This window comes from Canis aureus, chromosome 11, assembly GCF_053574225.1.
Source record: "Canis aureus isolate CA01 chromosome 11, VMU_Caureus_v.1.0, whole genome shotgun sequence".
Lineage (NCBI taxonomy): Eukaryota > Metazoa > Chordata > Mammalia > Carnivora > Canidae > Canis > Canis aureus.
Window position 1 is genome coordinate 58,653,180 of NC_135621.1, and position 19,144 is coordinate 58,672,323.

General features: G+C 40.7%; 1 protein-coding gene across 8 annotated transcripts in view; it reads left to right on the forward strand.

Moving 5' to 3' along the window:
- Positions 1–19,144, forward strand: part of EML6 (EMAP like 6) — a 270,622-nt gene that overhangs the window by 126,463 nt on the left and 125,015 nt on the right. The gene's annotated exons all lie outside the window — the stretch shown is intronic.

A 19,144-nucleotide genomic window follows, 5' to 3' on the forward strand; every position in this document is an offset into this window, starting at 1 on the left:
GGGACTTTGAGTTATAAAACAGAAATTCTGGATAAATTGGTGACCCCAAATGAGACTGCACCTAGCTTCCAAAAATAAGTAAATAATTGATGGGAAAAACAAGACCAAAAAATAGCTTTAAAGTAGTAGCCCATGGTAGTGGGATCAGAGTTGGGGACCTGGGTTCAAATCCAGATTTCACCTGTATAGATTTGAGTCGATTTTTTTTAAAAAACCTGTGGGCCTCAGTTTCCTCATCTATAAAATGGGAATGTCACTAGCAACAACCTCATAGAGTCGTATGAGGCTTAAATACACTTACAGAGTGCTTAGAGTAAGTCATGGTACAGTCAGCACTCAACAAATATTAGCTATTAGTACAGTATACTGAGTATGTGTACTAGGGAATACAAGGAGTTTGTATACATCTTTTTAAATTCTCATGATAGGCTTATAGTCTCATTTTTACAGATAAAGAATTTGGGCTTGAGAGAGTTTAAAGTGGAAATATGAACAGAAAAGATAAGTCACAGGCAGTGTTAGTACACTAAATAATGGAAGAGGCCCCAGATCTTGCTCATGGCTCCTGCAGCCAGCTCTGAGAGAGGGGTGCTCAGTACCATGAGTCATGCCATCCATAAGATGAAAACTTACTCATTGCTCAGGTGAAGGTGAATTTCTCTCACTGCTGAGATGGGAGAAAAATTACCTGAAAATCTTCCTAGAGAGGACTCTGACATGAGATCAAAAGTCCTCAAAATGCATGGAGAGAGCTATTACTCATCAGATTCTTTTTCTTGAAGCCCCTTGATGCAAGCTGATGGCCATGTAGCCACAGAGGTTCCTCCAAAGGCCAAATTGCCTGGTGGTGCTCAGAGCTCTGTGCTAGGCTGAGGTAGATTCCAGAAGACTGAGAGAAGAACAGTACCTATTCTTTAGGCCATCCTCCTTAAATAATGTTGTTGTCAACCAAACCTTGCTTAAAAATTAAGCATTAGGGAAGTGAGCGGAATATCATACTTCCTACACATATCCAGAGTCCAGCTTCCTTAAATATCTATTAAATATGAAAAGTCAGCCAATCTGGAGATTGGATTGTTGTCTTCTTATGGAAGCTCAGAATCTTGGTTTGGATGCATTTCGGAACATCAGGCACATGGGTCAACATTCCGAGTTGTAAAATGTAGTGTCCACCTCAGTGATCAACAAGGAGACAGCCAAGGCTCTTAAGGTCTTTGCTACAGAGATGAACCAGTATAACTTTATCCAGAAAGATATTTCAAGCAGATAGAAGCAAGTAAGCATCCTGAAGATCTAGGTAAAACAAGTTATTAAAGCAACCAAAAATGTTTGACCTTGAATCATGAAACTTCTTGCTGTATGTTTTAAGGTAAACTGAGAGCAAATCATATACTTTGGTAACAGATGAGTTAACTTACTGGGCGGGATTATTGGCCATAAACTGGCTGGATATTGGGCAGCATCAACCATAAGTGATGATTCCTTTTTGGCATCACTTTATCCAGCTCATCCAAAAACTGTATCACATAACTAGGGTATAGATTTAAGAGTGGGTATCAGAACAGAAACCATATTTACCCTGCTGTACTTTTCTATCTGATGGTGAGTCCCTAACTTTGGGCTTTCAAAGGAGAGTTCAGGAGCCAGTGCAGAATGAGCATCCAGGTAACCAGGGCTTTATATTGTTTACATGGCCAACTCCTGTCCCGCAGAGTCAGAGGAAGATGGTCAGGGACACCCTGCATTTTGTGTCAGTCTCAACAGACAACACACACACGCACACACGCCCTTGCCAAGGTCAAAGCAGATACAGGTGGTGCATGGAATACAGGAAGCATGCCTGCACCTCCCAGATGCCGCCTGTAGTGCCTGGGCTTAGTTTATCAGGATGGAGATTGGCATGTACCTACAGATGGATGACCAGTGAGACAAGAGTCTCTATTTCTGTGGGAGTAACGGACTGTGCTTTTTAAAGGATCTTGAAGACCTTTCTGCAGTTTGAGCCCAAGGGAGCCTTGAAAATTTGTGCCATTCCTCAAATGGCAGCCATATTCTTCCCACCCTCTTGATTTTTACAATTACTCCTCACTACCGATATTCTTATTTTCTTAATATCTTACTTTGATTTTACCTCGCTTTTTTTTTTTTTTTGCTGCTTCTCAGTATAAGCAGTAATATCTGTGAAATCATGGCTTTAATACATTGTTTGTTTATATATATGTATTTTTACCCACTAAGGCACTAACTATTGAAATAAAAAAAATTGTCCACGTAGTATCCTCCCCTCCACCCCCATCAGCGGTGCCCTTGCCTGTCACATTTTTGACAACACAGTAACAGAAGTCCGCTATGTACTAACAAACTTCCGAAGAAATGTTGATGTTTATTCTAGCTCTCAGTGGGAAAACGGTAAATGTATAGCATCAGAAGAATGAAAGCCTGGTTGAAGTGTTGGTAACAACCCCAAGTCCAGCTGAAGTTCCTCCAGTTTGTGTGGACAGGGCCAAGCAGGGAAGCCTAGATGTGCTTGTGCCCTCTGCCCAGCCATAGTACATCCTCACCCTGAGGCAGGAAGGAGGCTGTTGTGTCCAGAAGCACCTTTGCATAGCTCAGAACGGGGAGAGGTTCTCAGAGTAGCCCTGTCTGTGGTGGTCTCAGAGGCCGGCTGCCCAGGCCTCTGGTTTCCATGATGGTAGGAGAGGGGCCAGCATGAGGTAGGGACCCAGCACAAGGATAGGGATCAAAATATGTAGGGTATTAGGAGAGGATTAAAAGTAATTGAAATGTAAACCATTTCTAATCCGGCTTCTTCACTAGCCAATACCTTACCATTGGTCCTCTGAGCATTTGCTTAGAATGTGGGGAACAGCATGAAGGAACAGGAGTGGAAAGGAAAGGGTGTGGGGAAAGGATGAAACAGGAGGAAGAAGAGCTGACAGAGGACATTTGGGTGTACTTTGTCTCATCTCATCCCCCCCAAGAGAAGTCTTGGCTTTCTCCTCCACCTTCGGCCTCTTGGCCTCAAAAATGGAAACAAAATACACTGGAAAGGAGCAGATTCAAGCACAGCAATGTTAGAACATTTTTGCTGTTGATTTGAACGTGAATCGACCTGTACAGGTGGCTTTATACTTGTAAGAATTTCTTGATGTAAATGAGCCTCCTTCAGCATTTTCACTCTTTGTGTAACAATGACTCTTGAATTCGCTTCAGTGGAAATAGAGTGATTTCTCGTTTTACTCAAACAGCCAAACAGCTTTCTAAACAAATTTAGCAAGAGAATTAATCATGGCCATGTCCCAATTTCCATAAGTAGTACCGATATTCCGTGTTTCTTAAACATAAAAGTGAAAATTTAGAAATTGCTCTTCACTAGCATTTGGGCCATTTATAAAGCATACATATTTAGTCTGCTGCTTGTGAGGACTGCTCTTGCCACTCTTGTAGACTTCCAGAAAATCTACAAAATGGCCATTTCCAAGTTGTTTTGTGTAAACAGTCTTAAGATATACATGTATTTGCTATTAATTGCTAAACATCAAGAGAAATGAAACAGTGTTTACATTAAGATAAACACTAAACTCGGGAAAAAAGCAGTTGATTATATAGAGAGACAGTATCAATCAGTTGTCTTACTTCTTTTTAGTGTTGAGCTTGAGCTAATTTAGACCTTTGATTTCTAGTGAAAACAATGAACCCCACTATGGATTGAAGGTGAAACAGCTTTGGAGGTGGGTCATGCTCACATCCTTAGGAAATGTGCAGAGCTGGAGCTGATGCTTGGGGCTTTCTGGCCCCTCCCCAAGTCTTAAACAAAATGGGCTTCATAAGCCAGGAGGGGGCAGCCCCGGTGGCGCAGCAGCTTAGCGCCGCCTGCAGCCCAGGGCATGATCCTGGAGACCCGGGATTGAGTCCTGAGTCAGGCTCCCTGCATGGAGCCTGCTTCTCCCTCTGCCTGTGTCTGCCTCTCTCTCTCTCTTTCTCTCTCTCGCTCTGTGTCTCTCATGGATAAATAAAAATAAAATCTTAAAAAAAATAAGCCAGGAGGATCATTCCTCAATCAAAGAAATAGTAATACTTCATTTACACCAATGAATTTTACACTTTTGTGAGTGTCAATAGATTTTTGCTGAGTGATGAATCTGCAAACAAATTTTTTGCAAACAATGCATGATAATATAAACCAACAACCTAATTTGTCCGGGATCTCTTATCTACAGTTCTGAAAGACAAAACACTAGGAATTCCAAAAAAATTTTTTTGAGAACAATAAACTTTTTTTTATTGTGATAAACATTATAACCATTTTTAAAATTGTAATTCCATTATGGTTAACATACAGCATTACATTAGTTTCATGGGTACAATATAGTGATTCAACAATTCTATGCATTACTCAGTGCTTGTTGTAATTGTACTCTTAATTTTCTTCACGTATTTCACCCATCCCCCCCACCTGCCCTCTGGTAACCATCAGTTCTCTACAGTTTTTTTGTTTTGTTTTGTTTTTGTTTTTTGTTTTTTAGTTCTCTACAGTTAAGTCTGGTTTTGGTTTATATTATTTTTTCTTTGTTTCTTAAATTCCACACGAGTGAAATCATACTGCATTTGTCTTTGACTTATTTCACTTAGCGTTTTACTCTCTAGCTCCATTCATGTTGTTGCAAATGGCAAGACTTCATTCTTTTTTATGGCTGAGTAATATTCCACATTATATACATATCACTTCTTCTTTATCCATTCATCTATCATTGGACACTTGGGCTGCTTCCATAATTTAGCTATTCTAAATAATGCAACAAACACAGGGGTCCATATAGCTTTTTTTTTCATATATCTTTTTGAATTGGTGTTTTTGTTTTCTTTGTATAAATACCCAGTAGTGGAATTACTAGAGCATGTGGTAGTTCAATTTTTAATTTTTTGAGGAACCTCCATACTCTTTTCCACAGTGGCTGCCCCAGTTTGCATTCCCACTAACAGCACATGAAGTTTCCCTTTCTTCCACATTCTCCCCGACACTTGTTTTTTTTTTTTTTTTTTTTTTTTAATTTTTTTTTAATTTTATTTATTTATGATAGTCACATAGAGAGAGAGAGAGAGAGAGGCAGAGACATAGGCAGAGGGAGAAGCAGGCTCCATGCACCAGGAGCCTGACGTGGGATTCGATCCCGGGTCTCCAGGATCGCGCCCTGGGCCAAAGGCAGGCGCCAAACCGCTGCGCCACCCAGGGATCCCCGACACTTGTTTTTTGTTTTTGTTTTAACGACTACGACAGATATGAGGTAATACCTCATTGTGGTTTTGATTTGTATTTCCCTGATGATGAGTGATTTTGAGCATCTTTTCATGTGTCTGTTGGCCATCTCTGTCTTTAGAGAAATGTCTATTGATGTTTTCTGCACATTTTTAAGTGGACTATTTGTTTATTTGGCGTTGAATTGTATACATTTTTAAAATTTATTTTGTTGGCTAACCCTTTATCAGATATGTCATTTGCAAATGTCTTCTCCCACCCACTAGATTGTCTTTTAGTTTTGTTGGTTGTTTCCTTTGCTGTGCAGAAGCTTTTTATTTTGATGAAATCCCAATAGTTTTTGTTTTTGTTTCCTTTGCCTTAAAAGACATATCTAGAAAAATGTTGCTATGGCCAATGTCAGAAAAATACTGCCTGTGTTCTCTTCTAGGATTTTTAGCCTTTTAGATCTCACATTTAGGTCCTTAATCCATTTTGAGTTTATTTTTGTGTACAATATAAGGAAGTGGTCCAGTTTCATTCTTTTGCATGTAGCTGTCCAGTTTTCCCAACAGCATTTATTGAAGAGACTCTTTCCCATTGCATATTCTTGCCTCCATTGTCAAATAAATTGATCATATAATCATGGGTTTATTTCTGGGTTCTCTCTTCTTTTTATCCATGTGTCTATTTTTGTGCCATTACTGTTACTGTTTTGATTACTACAGCTTTGTAGTGTATCTTGAAATCTAGGATTAGAATACCTATTTTGTTCTTTTTCAAGATTGCCTTGGCTGTTCAGGATCTTTAGTGGTTCCATACAGATTTTAGTATTTTTTGTCCTAGTTCTGTGAAACATGCTATTGGTATTTTTTATAGGGATTACATTAAATCTGTAGGCTGCTTTGGGTAGTGTGGACATTTTAACTATTCTTCTGATTAATGAGCGTGGAATGTTTTTCCACTTGTTTATATTATCTTTAATTTCTTTCTTGTTTCATAGTTTCAAAGTACAGTTAATTCACCTCCTTGCTTAAGTGTATTCCTAGATATTTTATTACTTTTAGTGCAATCGTAAATAGGATTGTTTTCTTAATTTCACTTTCTGCTGCTTCATTAATAGTGTACAGAAATGAAATGGGTTTCTGTATATTGATTTTGTACTTTGTGGCCTTACTGAATTCATTTATCAGCTTTAGTAGTCTTTCAGTGGAATTTTTAGGGTTTTTCTCTCTATAGCATGTCATCTGCAAATAGTGAAAGTTTATTTCTTCCTTACCAATTTGGATGCCTTTTATTTCTTTTTCTTGTCTCGTTGTTGCTACTGGTTCTGGTATTAAGGTAATGCTGGCTTCATAGAATGATTTTTTAAAAAAACTTGGTTGAATAGTTTGAGAAGAATAGGTATTAATTCTTTATATGTTTGGTAGATTAGCATGTGAAGTCATCTGGTCCTGGACTTTCCTTTGATGGAAATTTTTTGATTACTGATTCAATTTCCTTTCTCATAGTAGATCTGCCCAAATTTTCTATTTCTTTATGATTCAGTTTAGGGACATTATATGTTTCTAGGAATTTGTCCATTTCTTCTAGGTTGTCCAATTTGTCTAATTATTTTGGCATGTAATTTATCATAATATTCTTCCAGGGTTTTTTTTTTTTATATTTCTGTGGTGTCATTTGTTATTTCACTTCCTTTTTTTAAGATTTTATTTATTTATTCAAGACACAGGGAGAGGCAGAGACACAGGCAGAGGGAAAAGCAGACTCCCTGTGGGGAGCCTGATACAGGACTCAATCTCAGGACCCTGGGATCATGACCTGAGCCAAAGGCAGACCCTCAACCACTGAGCCACCCAGGTGTCCCTCTTCTTTCATTTCTGATTTTGAATCCTCTCTCTTTTTTGTGGTTGTGGTGGTGAGGGGCAGGAGGGAAGACCTGATAAAAACTTTCAATTTTGTTGCTTTAGTCAAGGAACCAGCTCCTGGTTTCACTGATTTGTTTTATTATTATTATTTTTTGTTTTATTTCATTTATTTCTGCTTTAGTCTATATTATTCCTTCTATTGGTTTTAAGGTTCATTGTTCTTTTTCTAGGTCCTTTAGATGTAAGATTAAGTTGTGTATTTGAGTTTTTTTTTTTTTTTTTTGAGGTAGTTCTATATTGCTATACACTTCCCTCTTAGAACAGCTTTTGCTGCATCCCAAAGGTTTTGGATCATTTGTGTTTTCATTTTTATTCATCTCCATGTAAGTTTTGATTTTGATTTCCTGTTGGTGTTTTGGTTGACTTGTTAATTGTTTAGTAGCATGTTATTTAACCCCCATGTATTTATGTTCTTTCTAGATATTTTTCTTATGGTTGATTTCTCGTTTCATAGAGTTGTGGTCAGAAAAGATGCATGGTGTGATTTCAATCTTTTTGTGTTTGTTAAGACTTGTTTTGTGGACTAATGTTGATCTATTCTAGAGGATGTTCCATGTGCATTTGAAAAGAATGTGTTCTGCTGTCTTAGGATGGAATGTTCTGAGTATTATCTGTTAGATCCATCTGGTCCAATGTGTCTTTCAAAAGCCACTGATTCCTTATTGACTTTCTGTTTGATCTATCATTGATGTAAGTGGGACATTAAAGTCTGATACTGTTATTGTAAACTATTGATGCTTCCTTGATGTTTATTATTAGCTGTTTTATGTATTTAGGTGATGTCATGTTGGGTGCAGAAATATTTACAGTTGTTATGTCTTCTCATTGGATTGTTTCCTTAATAACTATCTAGTGTCCTCCTTCTTCTCTTGTTACAGCCTTTGTTTTAAAGTCTATTTTGTCCAATATAAGCTTTGCTACCCTGGTTTCTCTTCATTTCTATTTGCATGATAAATGGTTTTCTATCCCTTCACTTTTAGTCTGTATGTGTCTTTAGGCTTGGAACAAGTCTCTTATAGGTATAAAGAAGTTTCTTGCTTTTTTTTACCCATTCTGTCATCTTATGCCTTTTGATTTTAGTGTTTAGTTCATCTACATTCAAAGTTATTATTGATAAGTATGTAATTATTGCCATTTTGTTACTTGTTTTATGGTGGTTTTTGTAATTCTTCTCTGTTCCTTTCTTTTGCTCTCTTTTACAGTTCGTTGGTTTTCTTTAATGATATACTTAGAGTCCTTTCTCTTTATTTTTTGTATATCTATTACTGGTTTTTGATTTGTGGTTACCATTAGGTTTTATATAAAATCTTATGCATAGAGCAGTCTATATTAAGTTGATGTTCATCTAAATTTAAACCCACTCTTTACTCCTCTTCTCTCCCCAAGTTTTAGGTGTATGGTTTCATATTTTACCTTTTTTAATTTTGTGAATCCATTGACTGATTTTTATAGATATAGTTATTATTTTGTGCTTTGTGTTTCTTATTTTTCTTACTCCTACTTATGGTCTTTCTTTTCCCCTCAAAGAGTTCCCTTTAACTTTTTTTGTAGGTCTGGTTTAGTGGTCATGAATTTCTTTAAGTTTTATTTGTCTGGGAAACTATTCTTTTAAAAGATTTTATTTATTTGGGCAGCCCGGGTGGCCCAGTAGTTTGGTGCTGCCTTCAGCCCAGGATGTGATCCTGGAGACCTGGGATCAAGGTCTGCATCGGGCTCCCTGCGTGGAGCCTGCTTCTCCCTCTGACTGTGTCTCTGCACCCCGCCCCCCGTGTCTCTCATGAATAAACAAATAATAAAATATTTTTTAAAAAATATTTTATTTATTCATGAGAGACACATGGAGAGAGGCAGAGACACAGGCAGAGGGAGAAGCAGATTCCTATAGGGAGCTTGCTGTGGGACTCGATCCTGGGACTCCACTGAGCCAAAGGCAGGTGTCCAACCACTGAGCCACCCAGGCATCCCTCTTTATCTTTCCTTCTATTCTGAAGAATAATTTATTGGATAGAATATTCTCGGCTGTAGGTTTTTTTCCTTCAACACTTTGTATCATGCTACTCTCTTCTGACATGCCTAGAAGCAGATTCCTATAGGGAGCTTGCTGTGGGACTCGATCCGGGGACTCCACTGAGCCAAAGGCAGGTGTCCAACCACTGAGCCACCCAGGCATCCCTCTTTATCTTTCCTTCTATTCTGAAGAATAGTTTATTGGATAGAATATTCTCGGCTGTAGGTTTTTTTCCTTCAACACTTTGTATCATGCTACTCTCTTCTGACATGCCGCTCTCTTCTGACCTGCAAAGTTTCTGCTGAAAAATTAGTTTATAGTTTTATGAGGTTTCCCTTGTAGGTAACTGTTTTCTTTTCTCTTGCTGCTCTTAAAATTCCCTTTTTATCACTACTTTTCACCACTCTAATTACTAGATGTCTTGGTGTGGGCCTCCTTGAGTTGATTTTGTCCGGGGCTCTACATGCCTCTTGGATCTGGATTTCTGTTTCTTTCCTCAAATTTAGGACTTTTTCAGCTATTACTTCTTAAAATAAATTTTCTGCCCCCTTTTTGTCTCTCCTTTCCTTCTGGAATCTATATAATGTAAATGTTATTATTACACTTGATGGTGTCACTGAGTTCCCTAAGCCTATTTTCATTTTTTTTTATTTTTATTTTTTCTCTCTCCAGTTTAGCTTGATTGCTTTTCATTACTCGGTCTTCCAGGCCAGTGATCATTCTTCTGCTTCCTCCAGTCTACTGCTTATTCTATCTAGTGTATTTTTAATTTCAATTATTGAGTTCTTCATCTCTGATTGGTTCTTTTTTTTATATATATATATCTCTTTAAGGGTCTCACTGAGGTACTCCATTCTTTTCTCAAGTCCAGTGAGTATCTTTGTGACATTTACTTTAAATTCTCTATCAGGCATATTACTTATCTCCATTTAATTTAACTCTTTTGCAGTGATTTTTTTTTCCCGTTCTTTCATTTGGGACACATTCCTCCATCTTCTCATTTTGTCTAACTTTCTGTATCTGTTTCTCTGTGTTAGGAAAGTCAGCTATGTCTCCTGTTCTTGAAAGTGGTGGCCTTATAAAAAAAAAAGAGGTCCTATAATGCCCTATAGTGCAATGTCCCCTATTCACCAGAACCTGGTACTTCAAGGTTGTCTCCTATGTGTGTTGTATGTGTCCTACTGTTGTGGCCGAGCCACTTTTGCCTTTAGTCGAGTCCTCTGCAGTGATTCTGCTTGCTTGTTGTAGACAGTGTTTGGTCCCTTGTATTGTCAGTGGGCCTTAGTCCAACTTGGGCTTGAGTTGAGTCAGAACAGGCATTTGCCAGAGATGCAGTAGCACTGAACTGCAGGAGAACATGAGAGTGGAATGCATATCGTTAGCAAGGTTTGCATAGGTCTGCAGTGGAAGGGACCTGGAGCTGGGGGCTATCTAGAAGGGGCATGTCCACAAGGGGACACAAAGGTGAGGCATAGTATTAGCAAGTTAGGTAGGAGTGTTGGTGCTACTGTGCTGGTTCCTGCAGGTCTGTGTGTTTAGTGTAGGGGTGGGGGAGAGAAATGGTGCTTGCCAGCTCCTGTGTTCCTGGAGACGTCTCCCAATGACCCCTGCCCCTTCAGCATGCTTTGAGATTAATAAACAAATTTACTTTTTCTATACTCTAGGCATTTTTCAAACTGCTTCCTTTATGCTGCATCTCCACAGAGCTGTTTGTTGTGCCTTCTAAGAGTGGGGACTTAGTTTCCTTTCACTCTCCTGGCTCTTGCAGAGCTGAACCTGCTGATTTTTAAAGTTCCAGGTTTTAGTCCTCACTGATTTTAAGAACTCACAAAATTCAGCCCCTCTGCTTTTCAAAGTCAAATGTTAAAGAGATTCATCTTCCCTGAGTGGGCTCCCTGGTGTGAGAGTCTGTTTTTCTCTTCTCTGTCCCCTCAGCATCTCTCCCTCCCATGGAAAGTCCTGTGGGTCCATTTAACTCCCAACTGCTTCTCCACCCTTCCTCTCCTCTTTGATGTGGCCTTATCTATATTTAGCTGTAGAGAATTTGTTCTGCCAGTCTTTGGGTCCTGTTTCTGGGACACTTAGACTGATGTGGGTATTATCTAGTTGTATCTGTAGGTCAAGGTGAGCTTAGGATCTTCCTATTCTTCCATCTTCCCTAGAAGTCCTCCATTTTAACTATTTCTAAGTGGGCGTATCTGTGGCATCAGTTAAGTCCATTCGTATTGTACAATTATCAGGACCATCATCTCCAGAACATTTTTCATTTTCCCAAACCGAAACTTCATACCCATTACACAATAACTCTCCTTTCTACTCTTCTGGCCCCTGGAAGCTACCATTCTACTTGCTGTTTCTATGAATTTACCTATTTCAGTTACCTCATATAACTGAAGTCATACAGGATTTGCTCTTCTATGACTGGCTTATTTCTCTTGGCATGATGTCTTCAGGATTCATCCATGTCATGGTATATGCCAGAATTTCCTTCCTTTTTAAGGCTGAATAATATTCCGTTGTATATGCCACATTTTATTTATCCACTCATCTGTGATGAATACTTGAGTTGCTTCCACCTTTTGGCTATTGTGAATAATGCTGCAGTGAACATGGCTGTACAAATATCTCTCTGAGACCCTGCATTCAATTCCTTTGAATATATATCTAGAAGTGGAATTATTGGATCATATGGTATTTCTATTTTTAATTTTCTTGAGAAACTGCCATACTGTTTTCCATAGCAGCTGCACTATTTTATATTCCTACCAGCATTGCACAGGGTTCCATTTTCTCCACATCCTTGCCAAGTCTTTTTTTTTAACAGCAGCTATTCTAATAGGTGTGAAGTGGTATGTTATGGTTTTGATTGGCATTTCCCTTAAGATTAGTGATACTGAGCATTTTTCATAAGCCTGTTGGTCATTTGTGTATCTTCTTTGGAGAGATTTCTATTCAAATTCTTTGCCTATTTTAAAATCAGGTTGTTTTTGGGGTGCCTGGGTGGCTCAGTCAGGTAAGCATCTGCCTTTGGCTCAGGTCATGATCCCAGGTCCCAGGTCATGGCTCAGATCATGATCGAGCCCTGCATTGCTTCTCCCTGTCTCTTTACTGCGCCCCCTATTTGTGCTCTCTCTCTCTCTCTCTCTCTCTGTCAGATCTTTAAAAAATAAAATCAGGTTGTTTGGTTTTTTGTTGCCACATCTTAAGAGTTCTTTATATATTCTGAATATTAACTCCTTATCATATTTGTGGTTTGCACATATTTTTTCCATTCCATAAGTTGCCTTTTTACTATGTTGATTTTCTTGTGGTGCATAGAAGTTTTTAATTTTGATGCAGCTCAATTTATTTTTTTGTTACCTGTGCTTTTGGTATCATATCCAAAAGAATCATTAGCAAAAATACTGTATTATGAAGTTTTCCCCTAAAGATTTTATAGCTTTAGCTTTTCTGTTTAGGTCTTTGATTCATTTTGAGTTAATTTTTGTATATGGTATAGGGTAAGGGTCTAACTTAATTGGGGGTTTTTCCCCCATAATATTTTTAATAACTTATTTGATGGTGAAACTTGACCTGAACTTACATGAGGCTGTTTATCTTCATGTGTGTGAATATTCTTACACATCACTGCAGAAGTATTTGATTTCAAGGTGCTGTTCCAGACCCCATCGTATGTATTACATGAGTCCAAAATCCAAAATCTTCTACCACAGTGCAACTAACCCCAAGGAATTAGATCATATGGTATTTCTAAGGAATCTCAGATATATGGGATGGTGGAATGCTCAACATATTTTTCAGTGAAAAATACTGGAATTTGCAAGCTGGTAGAGACATTGGATGTGAGCACACAGAACTCTCACCCTATGAATGAATATAATAAAGTCAGGTCATGGGCATCCAGCTAATTGTAGGATTTGGGCTCTAATTTCTATCTTACTTCAAACTTCTTGCATTTGGAGTCAGATCTTTTTTTTAAAGGTTTTATTTATTTATTTGTGACAGAGCAAGAGAGAAGCGGAGACACAGGCAGAGGGAGAAGCAGGCTCCATGCAGGGAGCCTGATGTGGGACTCGATCCCAGGACTCCAGGAAGGCAGATGCTCAACCGCTGAGCCACCCAGGGATCCCGGAGTCAGATCGTTTTGAAAACAAATTTATGATCTGCATAAGATAATGAAGCTTAAATGACTTACATCAATAACAAGAAAGCCAAAAATAATTCTTACAGCAAGGCAACCAAAATGAATTACATCAATGATAATAAATACTTGGAGTTACCAGTTGTAAATGATTATGTCTAAAGGAACATAGTAATTATTCACATAGTATAAGCTGTACTCATTCAATAAACATTTATTAAGCTTCTCCTAAGTGTCAGATACATTCCTAGGAACTGGATAAGCTCTTCTAAAAAGCATATTTCAGGCATTTTTTTTTAAAAAAGATTTTATTTATTTATTCATGAGAGACACGTACACAGAGAGAGGCAGAGACACAGGCAGAGGGAGAAGCAGGCTCCATACAGGGAACCTGACATAGGACTCGATCCTGTGTCTCCAAGATCCCACCCTGGGCTGAAGGTGGCGCTAAACTGCTGAGCCACCGGGGCTGCCCCATTTCAAGCATTTTAATGGAGTTTTTTTGTGTATTTACTTTAACTTCCAACACATACTTGTTGAATTGTGGCTCTAATGAACTTTCTAAACTCTGAATCCAGAGATATCTTGTATTATTAGGGCAGGCAGCATTAAGCAAGAGTAGGAAGCTAAACTCCCCAGGATAGGAGATGCCCCTTAGACTTTTTACCACTTCTGCGGCCCCATTGCTGGCCTGGGCCACTATCTCTCCCATAGATTTCTGTAGTTGCTCTATACCTCATGTCCCTACTTCAAACATTATCCTCAGACAAGCAGTTAGAGGGATTATTCAAAATTTACGCAAGCGAAATCGCATTATTCTTTTCCTCAAAGGATCAAAGTCCTCAGGATGGTCTACCAATGTCTCCCTCCTCATGCCTTCCTCTTCCTCCTCCTCCTCCTCCTCCTCCTCCTCTGCCCTCCCATCTGCTCTGCTTACCACTGCTACCTGTGATCTCTGCGCTCCCAGGCTGCCCCTTCTCCTGTAACGCTCTGCCCAGCATCTGCGTGACTACTGCCCTCTTCTTCAGGACTTTGCTCAGATGAACCTGTCCTGATGCCTCATGTAAAACTGAAGCCCACTCTGCCTCTTACTACCCCAGGCTTTCCCCCTCCCCTTTGCCAGAACTACTTCTCACCTTATAACAACCCACATAATCTGCTTTTTATTATGCTTATGGCTGTTGTATGTTTCCACAAGAGCAGTGATCTCTTTGTTCACTGACGCTTCTCAAGGGCTTAAAACAGTGCCTGGCACCTGCAGGTGCCCTGGAAACAGCTGCTACTGCTGAAGCAATGAAGAGTGCATGAAGAGGAATGTGAGTGACTGGGGCACAGAGCCTTGGGGAGGAGCACAAGTGACAAGGACACAGGACACACAGCTTGGTTTCTTTCTTTGTGTCATCCTGGGTGTTCAAGCTTAAACTCTAAATGATAGGAGGTCAGAGAAAGATTTAGGGAGGTACTTATGGCTGTCACTTTGGATAAGTCACCCTGTTCTGGAGCAGGGGGCAAGATTGAAGGTGGGAATCCGGGTTGTTCTTCCCCACTGTTTATTCTTCTTAATACTGTTTTTCTGCCGCAGAAAACATTGAGGATCATGGAGTTGAGTTCTCAATCATGGGTTATTTTGTCCACTAGAGGACAGCTGGCATTGTTTGGAGATGTTTTTGATTGTCCCAGCTGTGGAGTGTGACTGGCATATCTGACTAGATCCCAGGGACACTACTGAACATCTTAGAGTGACATTTGCTATATGATCAGTGCACAAGAAAGAATTATCCAGCACTCAGTGTTAACAGTGCTGTGGCTGAGCAAACTTGGTGTAGAATATTCAAGAGACTAACTCTCAAATCTCAGAACACCTTGCTTTGCTTCTTTTGTTTACAAGAGAAGCAAAGCAAGTGCCTCCTATTGTTCTCCTGGTTCTCTGGGTGGCTTCCTTCCTTTCCTCTGTCCCCTCTCTCTCTGTCTGCCCACCATTGTCCTTGGGACCATGGCATCTCCTTCACTGTTGTTCTGCTGAGAACATGGAGGTGCTGCAGGGAACCTAGCACGAGCAGGAGGTGGGGATGGTAAAGTAGGATGCCAAGAGATGTGTGTGGCATTGTTCATTCAGACTCGGGGTGGAATGTGGTGTCAGACAAGCAGAAGCTGACTGTCTGGTTCATTCTAATTCCCCTCTAAACACTCTTTCTGAGCATATCTTACATAAAAACTAGCTTGGGTGTTTCTTTGCTGGGTGAGATTGGTCATGTGTTTCTATTTTCTGAGGACCTGTTAAGCTGTGTAGATGCTTTAGATTTCCTGTGGCCACAGGATTTGGGATCTTGCGGAAAGAATTTTGAAGTAGCCAGGGATGGTGAAGAGTAACTTTCATTATGAATGCTGTTGGAATTCTCAGGCAGAGAGCCCATGTAGACACCAGCAGCAGGCTGTGGGCTTTTCATGCTACAGGCAGCCTGCTGACTAATTTAGGGCTAGCCCCTGTCCGGCCTGTGATGGGGCCCAGCGGCTCATGTCGCAGCTCCCAGTGCCCACTCCGTGGAGATCTTTGTGCTAAGTGCTCTGCATGCAGGGTCCCATTTAATCCTTAAACAGGGAGTCCCAGGCATAGCAGCTCCCAAGGTATGAGAGCTGTGTGATCACAGGTGACCTGTGCTCACGAATCCCTGAAGAGACTCCCTCCCTCTTGTTTCCTTCAAGTTCCCAAACTCCACCTTCAGTGTTACCCTGAGGACACGAGAACAACCGCTGAGAGGGCCAGGAGTCCCTGGCCTGCTCTAGCCTCCCTCCATGACCTAAGTCACCCCCTCCAGAGGGGAGTCAAGAAGCCTCAGAGGGCCCTGCTGTCATTTCCACATCCTCTCCCTATACTCATCTTCCCTCTGTGTGAACTCGCTTTTGTGAGTGCTTTTTTATTTTCTTTTATCTCTTTACTGAGGGTTCTCCTTAGTATTGCATCTTTAATGAGGTTGGGTTTATAGGAAAAAGCCATCACCATATCTTGTTTAATTTTTGGTATTGGTCCTGGGAGCATATCCACAGAGAAGAGCATTGCCTTTGTGGGGAACGGTGTTTGCTCCAGACTTGAACTGAATCCTTATTTTTGTTCTTTGTCGCTTGCCCATTATAGGACTTGGGGCAATTACTGTACACAGTCAATGTTGTCATTTCTTCATTTGTTCGATATTTCCTGTCCCCAGTTAGGGCCTGGTGCTGTCCGTGGGACCTCCTTCCAAGCCATTGTGAGCATTCCTAGAGTGTATGTAAAGTTCTGGGCCGACGGCTGGGTAATGTCGATGATGATCATTCCTGCCCATTTCCACAGCTAGCTTGTGTGACTTGGATTTAACTTCTCGGTATAGCACTGCCTTTTTTGCTTTCTGCTCATCAACTTGGGATCTCTAATCTGCTAGGGCAGAATTTTCCACCCTATGGCTAAAGAACCATTGCATTAGAATCAGCTAGTGGTATAGCCTGGAAATCGGAATTTTCAACAATGTGACGAGATCTCGAAAGACATGTTAGCTTGGGAACAGCTTGGTGGTGGTTCTCAACAAGTGGTTCTCAGCCCTGGACAGCACAGACAGTCTTCCTTTCTCAGGCCAAATAATTGGAGGGAAAGACCATTTTATTCCCCATATAGTTTGTCCTGTCTTTGTGGGTTGGACCATAACTTTTCCTTCTAAGAGTCAGTGGTGCTAGCACATCAAAATAACAAACAACAACACTTAAGTTGTAACACATGGGGGCAACTAAGAAACTCCGGGGAAGGTGCATGCTGTAACTTCTTCATAGCTCCTGGTGTTAACTCTGCCTGGAGCTGGAATCTGCATATACAACAGGGTGCTCTACACTGAGACTAATAAAAACTTGGTGGTTAAGATAATAACAACTCGGGGCACCTGGTGGATCAATTGGTTAAACACCTGCCTTTGCTCAGGTCATGATCCCAGGGTCGTAGGATCGAGCCTCGTGTCAGGCTCCCTGCTCAGCAGAGAACCTGCTTCTTTTTCTCCCTCTGCCATTCCCCCCTTGCTTGTGTTCTCTGGTGTGCACATGTACCCACTCACTGTCTCTTTCTCTGTCAGATCTTAAAAAAAAAAAAGATAATAACAACTCATTTATTAATTTCCTAAGTGCCAGACCCTGGGTCAAGTGTAAATATATGATTATATTGATTCTTCATAACAGTGCTGTAAAGTATGAGTGCCAATATTCTCTCCACTTTACAGACAGGGAAACTAAAGATTTGAAAGCCTGAGCAGCTTGCCATGTCACAGCTGGGAGGGGCTAGGGATGGCATAGAAGACCAGCCTAGGTACTTAACCATTCAGTGAACTGATGGAAAAATAAGCAATGTCCTTTAGGTCTGTGTTGATGTTCGTGATACTCATGGACTAGATCTACCCATGCCCTGGTTTCAGAACATTTGCCAAAAGGATTGGGAAAATGCTGTTTACTACTCTCTGGTCTGAATCTAAAACCCTGCAAAGGGCTGGTGAGATTTTGGTCTTTGCCTCAGAGGACTTTTTAAGTGGGTGGTTGCTCTTTACTGCCATCTGCTGGCCGTCTGGACCAAGCACAGGCCAGAGCGCCACATTTCCCCTAGAGCAGTGGCAGGGAAGGCCAGCTCGCCAAGTCCGCAAAATACCTTCAGCTCCTACTGTCAAAAGTCTCCGAAACATGCACTTATCCAGAAGAAAAGAGCACTTCTGTAGTTTTAAATAATTGGAATTTTTTTTCCCTGGTGCTGTCTTTATCATTGGTGAATTTCTAACCATGTTTCAAATAATCCCTTCTGTTTTCTTGGATTCCCATAGCAGAAGGCAAAAGAGCAAAGACACCTTCTTAATTTCCTGCTGCAGTGGCCACCTTGGCCAGTCGGGCTAGGAAACCACAATTCTCTGCATTTGTGTCAGAGAAGTTAAAACCAAGCCTCAACAGATAGAAGGACGATGGTGTGAGGACACTGTTGGGGATCTGCCGCTCTCCAGGGTCTCTCTAGGACGTACCCAGGAGAGACTCTGCCGTTCTCTCGCCAGTCTTGCATGCAGAACAGCAGCTCGGTTTAGAAATGATGAAAACAAGATGTTATTAGGAAACTGGAATACAGTTACCCACTGCGGTGTTCTCGGGACGTGATTCCTGTTTTCAACGGTTATCTTGGAAGTCAGAGTGGCCCTATCCATCCTTTTAGGTAGACTCCTGGGGTTAAAAAATACTGTGACTCCTCATGTGACAAAATACAATTCATCTGTTGGAAGAAGGGAGTATTTGTGGAGAGCCCGAGTTGGTCCCTGAGCGGAAACTGTTCACATCTCATCAAGTTTATGTTGTAAACAATGAAAATGTAACGACTCCTTCCCTCCTTCTTTCTCCTTCCCCCTCTGCCCATCTTTAGCCAGAAAGAATCCGTATCAGTTTTACTCGACTGCCCTTGCCCTCTATAAAGCCTCTCCATGTGGTGGCTAGTTTGGTGGCAACCTGCTATGAAACACACACGGCAAGGTACTGGGGGAACCAGGGGTGGGGTCCTCAAACTCGGCCTCTTGGTCTCTCGTTTTCTGGCCCTCTCCTTGCCAAACCCCTGAGGCCCCATGGAGGGATGCAAGAACTCTGGAGGCAGTCGGAAAGCACAGTGGGTGCTGTGTAACTTGACTGGCTCATCAGTTTTCACTGAGTTGGAGAGTTTTTCTTTGTTCCTAACCCTCTTTTAAAAAGACAAAGCAAACATTTTTTAAATGTTAACATTTGGCGATTCCAGGTGGCAGATTGTTTGTACCAATATTCTTGAACCTTTCTGTATTTGTTCCCCAAAATAAGTGGGT